A 6011-nucleotide genomic window follows, 5' to 3' on the forward strand; every position below is an offset into this window, starting at 1 on the left:
TGCTGCCCACAAGTGCGATTGTCCATGAATATTTTGATTTCAAATCTATTTTCATCTTTAGGTGGAGAGGCAAATAACATCCATAGAGAATTTTTGGCTTCCTTAAACCGACAAAAAACTTGAATATGCTTCGGTTCATTCTTTCCAAAATCGTACTCGAATTTTTTTGCCAAGGAGTAATATAGCAAGGCCACTCTTAATTCCTTCGTACTTTCAAACCATTGTCCCTTACCTGTTAATGCAATGTGTCACCAAGCAGGAATCCTCTTTGTTCTGTTAATCATGTCATCAAACATCAAAACATTATCTCTGGAAGGATTGTCATTGGGAATCCTATCTGAAACACGTGGCCATTGACAAAGGCGGGTCATAGTCTATACTTTTTGAGTTCAAACTACTGAAAGTGCTGTAAATATTAAGAACATAAATAATTAATCATAAACTACACAAATAGTAGAACAGACCACATAATATCTAGAACCAACATTATCCTAGCTAGCACTAACAAAGGCAACAGAACCAACGCTTACACTAGAACTTGAGTTAGCTGAAGGTAGAACTAACATGATATCAGTTAGGACTAACCCCACAATAGTTAGGACTAATATTATCGAGGCTAGGACTAACAGAGGTAACAAAACTAATGCTTACGCTATAACTAGCGCTAGTTGGGACTAGAACTAATATGAATGCAGCTAGAACTAACCCCACAATAGCTAGAACTAATATTATTCCAGCTAGCACTAACAAAGGCAACAGAACCAACACTTACACTAGAACTTGAGTTACATATATAAATGCATGAGGGTCAACAGAGAGTCGTCGATGGGGAGATCAAGGAAAGAATGAGCCGTAAGGTTATCATAACTATCCAGTATGGGAACAAGCCAAGGGATGGTGAGGTAACCACGAAATAAATATTGATCTTAGCATAAAAAAACCTAATAACCTACGTGTCTTGTTGAACATGCTCGTTTTTTTAGATATTTAAAGAAGCATCAACTGCTTCTTTATTAGCTTGCATGTGAACCTCTTTCATTCCAAGATTGTAGCAATGCTCCACCATAGACGACAGATCCCCCTCGTTCTCAATAGGAAATTTGAAGCTTCCATTTGTTTCATCTTTGTATGATAAACTTAATGAATTATATGGAAGATCTAACCTCTCTGACACATCAAATTTTAGGTTCAGAATGGTGGTTGAAGAGTTAATCTTCATGAATACTGTTTTATCCCCCGAAGAGACAATATAGATGATGTCCTTCTTAGCCATTATAAAGGGAAGGTAAGAGTAATGGATTGAATTTTAGGATAAGTCGGAGTAATAGAGAGAGTAATGGAGAGAATTTTCATCTGATGAATAATGGAGAACTAAATAGTTATTGCTCATGATAGTGTAAAAAAGGGAGGAACTTTCCCTCCATTTCTTCCATCATATCACATTAATGAGAAGTGAACACTATAGCTCTTGGGGACGAGTCTTCATCTGGGGAAGAATAAGGAGGGCAAGTTCGGGTTTTTGGCAAAATACAATCTGCTTTTAGTATTATTCTGACGTGGAAGGGCCTTGCCACATTAAACGTTACTTTTTGGGGCTTATCCATATGGGGCAGAATACAAGGGGCCTGGTCACATGAATTTTCTACTTTTGGGGCCTGGACACATTTTTCCTTTGTTTTAAAATGAAGTTTGATTTTTATGCCTTATTTTAAAAAACTTATCAAGCCAATTTTAAAATTGAAATTTGATTGTTATATTCCTATATATATTTCTGTTTTCATTATAAAAATATATTTTCATAATCAGTTGATGAAAATGAAAACAATTTTATAAATTTTTCAAAACTTTTGAGCCTCAGTTCAAAATTTTCTGAGAAAACCGTTTTATAGGTCCTAAGTCGACTTATGAGTCAACTTATGGCAAGTCGACTTATAAGTCAACTTACATGTTGATGTTTTGAATTTTTCAGTTTTAATTTTGGTTTTGGATTCGTTCATTCTTGGACCCGACCCGTTTGACCTCTTTAATCTTGGCCATCCATACGCTATATGCCCAGATCTTGGCCTTTGTTTTCCCCATTAGAAAAAGGCTTAGAACCCCAGTTCTTCTTTCATTCGTTCCTCTTCTCAATTCATCTGATTTGCTATTTCAAATCTCCTAAGCTGACTGGACGTCATTCTCAGTCGACTTCTCGCCTCAATCTCTCTCGTTCCCTCTTCTTTTTCAATTCCTATCATAAGATCTATTATAGGGTTTGCATTTAGGGCTTTTTATTGCTTCATAATCATGCCTAAAAATATTCCTAAACGTCGTAGAACCAGGATGGATCAACCCTCATCGTCTAATGCTCCTCCTCCTCCCGCTACAAATTTTGAATTTTATGAACAAATATCGCTCTATATGTAAACTTAAACCTTTTCCCGAGCGATATGTTAAGTTCTATGATTTTGATCATTTTATGTTGAGGAACTATTTTAAGGCAACTAAAATGATCAACTTGCTTTTTAGTACCAATGATCTTCCCTATTGTCCTAATTTGGTACTATAGGTTATCTAAAAATTACTACAGATAGCTGATTCTAACAAAACAACAGATGATGTAAGATACAATCTAACATCTTTCACATTAACAAGCGGAAGTTACAATCTGACGACCTGCGCAACAGTCAATGAAAGTACAATATGAAGACTTTCATAACAACATGCGATAGTTACAAATTGACGACTCTCACATTCCACAAGGGCCAAGTGTAAAGATTACAAGATGACAATCTATACAAAAGTTAAAGAAAAGATATTACAATTGACGATCTCTACAAATCCAAACGCGAAAACCTCTACAAATCAAAACGCAGAGGTCACCATGCGTTCCAGATCCCAAACATAGGGTTCACCCCGTGTTACCAAGCTCAAATGCAGAGGTCACTATGTATTCCAGATCCCAAACGCAGAGGTCGATTTGTGTTGCCAAGACCAAACGCAGAGTTCGCCCTGCATTTTTAGAACTCAAACGCAGAGGTCACTTTGTGTTGCTAAGACCAAACGCAGAGTTTACCTGCATTTTAAGAACTCAAATGCAGAGGTCATTCTGTGTTTCCAATACTAAACACAAAGTTCCCCCTGTGTTTTCAGAACTCAAACGCAGAGTTCACCCACATTTTCTCTCCACAATGCGACCCTTGTATTTTTGACTCAGGAACAGTTTTCAAAACTGTCCTGTCAAGGTATGGGCACAGTTAAGGGCCTGTTAAGGAGCACCTTACCCCCTGATTGCCCTATATATAGGGTTGGATCTCCAGAAAGAAAAGGAGGCCAAAAATAAGAGAAAAGAGAGAAGAAAGAGAAGAAGAGGGGCTTCTTGGAGAGGCTTCTTGGGGCATTCATGGAGCTATTCGCTTGCTCTTTAAACCCATTTCAGTTAGTTCTTTTGGAGGTTCATCTCCTCTCTAAATTCAACCCTTCTTGGGGATTCAAACTCGGCTAGAGTTCTTAACTCTCTTACAGAGAGTTTCTAACTTATTCAAACAAGTTTCCTTCAAACTCGCCTAGAGTTCTTAACTCTCCTACAGAGAGTTTTCAACTTTTTCAAAAAAGTTTCCCCAAACTCATGTAGAGTTCCGAACTTGTCTTACAAGTTCTTAACACTCTTACAAAGAGTTCTTAAAACTCGGCTGGAGTTATAAACTTACCTCGCAAGTTGAAGTGGACTGACGCCCACGAAGTTGAAGTGTTCAAATCGTCAATGGGATACAAGATTCAAACTCCTATCGCCACAAAGAAAGAACCCAATTTTAAACAAATGGAGAGTCTCATCCTTCCCTCTTTTGTAAATCGGGGAACCGATAAAGAGAATTGTAGTTTCTTTTTCTAAGTTAGTTAGAAAGAAGTTATATTGAGAGGATTGTATTCATTCTTTTTCTAAGTCGGTTAGAGGGAATAATACAGATTCAATTATCAAGTTTCTCATAATTTCCTGCTCATACAGCAGATGGCGACTATGTTGGGGATGAGCTCTTTTACCGATGAAGAAGTGGTAGTACAATCTGACACCCAACTAGTTAGGACTACTGTTGAAATTCTAACCGTGGAGTTTGACCAAGACAAGTATGAGGAGTTTCTCTCCTCTGGGTCCTTTTGCCTCAAGGCTTTGCATAAGGCCCGTAAAGTCTCTAAAGAGACTAAAGCTCCTCTGGGTCCTTAGGTTGGACTGTTCAGACAATGCCTCCTCCGAAGGAGAAGACTTAGCTCTAATAGAACTCTTCAATCTAGTTACAAATCTTGCATCCATGCCCAAACAGCGGGTATTGGGTCGCAAAAGGCCCATTGAAGCGGAAAAATTGATCTCTACGCAGGAAGACGCTGCTATAAAAGCCTTAAGACAGGCCAAGAAGAACGCCGCTCGCCGAAGAAGAAGATCCCATCGACGAGCATAGCTCTAAGCAACACGATTCTCTGATCAAAGCGAACCTCACGTTTGTGAGCCCAAACGCAACCCTGAGCTTTGTATTTCTGCTTGATACGAGTTGCCGTGCGAGCACCTTTGATCGCGAAATTATCAAAGGTGGGTTGAGAAGAGGATGACGGAAACATAAGCACAATTCAGTATATGGTGAAGGAAATTACCTTCTCTAGATTATGAGTATGAAAAGATTACAATTCCTCTCTCACAATCTCGCTAGAATCGAGAACAATCTCTCAATCCTCTCTAAACCCTAATACAAAGATTAGAACCTCTCTCTGAATCTATCTGATTCTCTCTTTCTCTCTTAATTACCTCTCTGATTGTTTAGAAACCCTAAAACAATCCTTTATATAGGTGTACAAACGTGGATGGTAATTTGGTAAATAACCAGACCCAAAATCAACAGGAATTCGTGTGAACAGAAACCCAAACGAATCAGGAAACCATCGATGAGTCGACTCATTACTGAGATGAGTCGACTCGTCAGAAACTAGACAAAACTCAAAAACCAGCGATGAGTCGACTCATGACAGTCATGAGTCAACTCAACTTGATGAGTCGACTCATGACTGTTATGAGTCGACTCACAAGCTAAAAACTGGATACTTCGATTCTTCTGCTCGTCGTCTCATTCCACCCTTTCTCCTACGTTCCCTTGTACTGTTTGACACCTCTATTCTCATGTTATCATAAGAATCATCTATCATCAAGCTCCCATGAGGATCGCTAAGTTCCAAAGAGAAGATACACCCGTATCATGGGTCCCCTCTTTAGGAACTTGAAGTCTCATTCAAGTTAAAACTTTTGCTGAGGAAACTCTTAAGATCCTCCATTTTTTCTGCACCACCTGGCCTTGCTAGGAATCCGTTCTTGACGTTCGATCGGAAACAACTCATTCGTCCCGCGTCTCGTCATAGTCACCGTTCGCTCTAAGTTGCAATCCTTTGTCGATGGCTTTTCTGGAAGTCTAATGCACAGCGAGACAAACTTCTTGCTTGCATTCACTAGTCTCTTCGCTTATGCCACCGTCCCCAAGCTTGTCTCCTTTGGAAGAGATGCCGAACGAAATATGAAGTTTACACCATCCTTAGTGAAGGTGTACTTCTGAGCCCGCCTCTCGTAGATCGTATATCTATCCTATAAGTACGGATTGCCCAGTATAATCTGACAAATATCCAATAAAACGACGTCGCACATGACCTCGTCAATATACGACTCGTGGAGTGAAAATTTGACAGTGCATTGATTAACTACACTTAGTTTTTCCTCCTGAATCCACCCCAATGGATAGGGCTTCGGATGCTTGACCATCATCAGACCCAGCTTCTGAACCAATGCCTCGGATACCAAATTCTTCTCGCTGCCCGAATTAACAATAGCATCAACCAAACTGGTCTTCACTTGCAACTTAAGAACAAAGAGTTGTTCTCTCGGGTCGTCGTCCTCTTTCATGGTCTGCTTCTCCGTCATAAGGTTGAGACTGCCGCTGGGATCTGTCATCCCCAGGACTTCTTTCGAACCTTGAGCTATCATGTATACCTTTTTTTCC

The sequence above is a fragment of the Asparagus officinalis genome, chromosome 10 (genome assembly GCF_001876935.1).
Source record: "Asparagus officinalis chromosome 10, Aspof.V1, whole genome shotgun sequence".
Classification (NCBI taxonomy): domain Eukaryota; kingdom Viridiplantae; phylum Streptophyta; class Magnoliopsida; order Asparagales; family Asparagaceae; genus Asparagus; species Asparagus officinalis.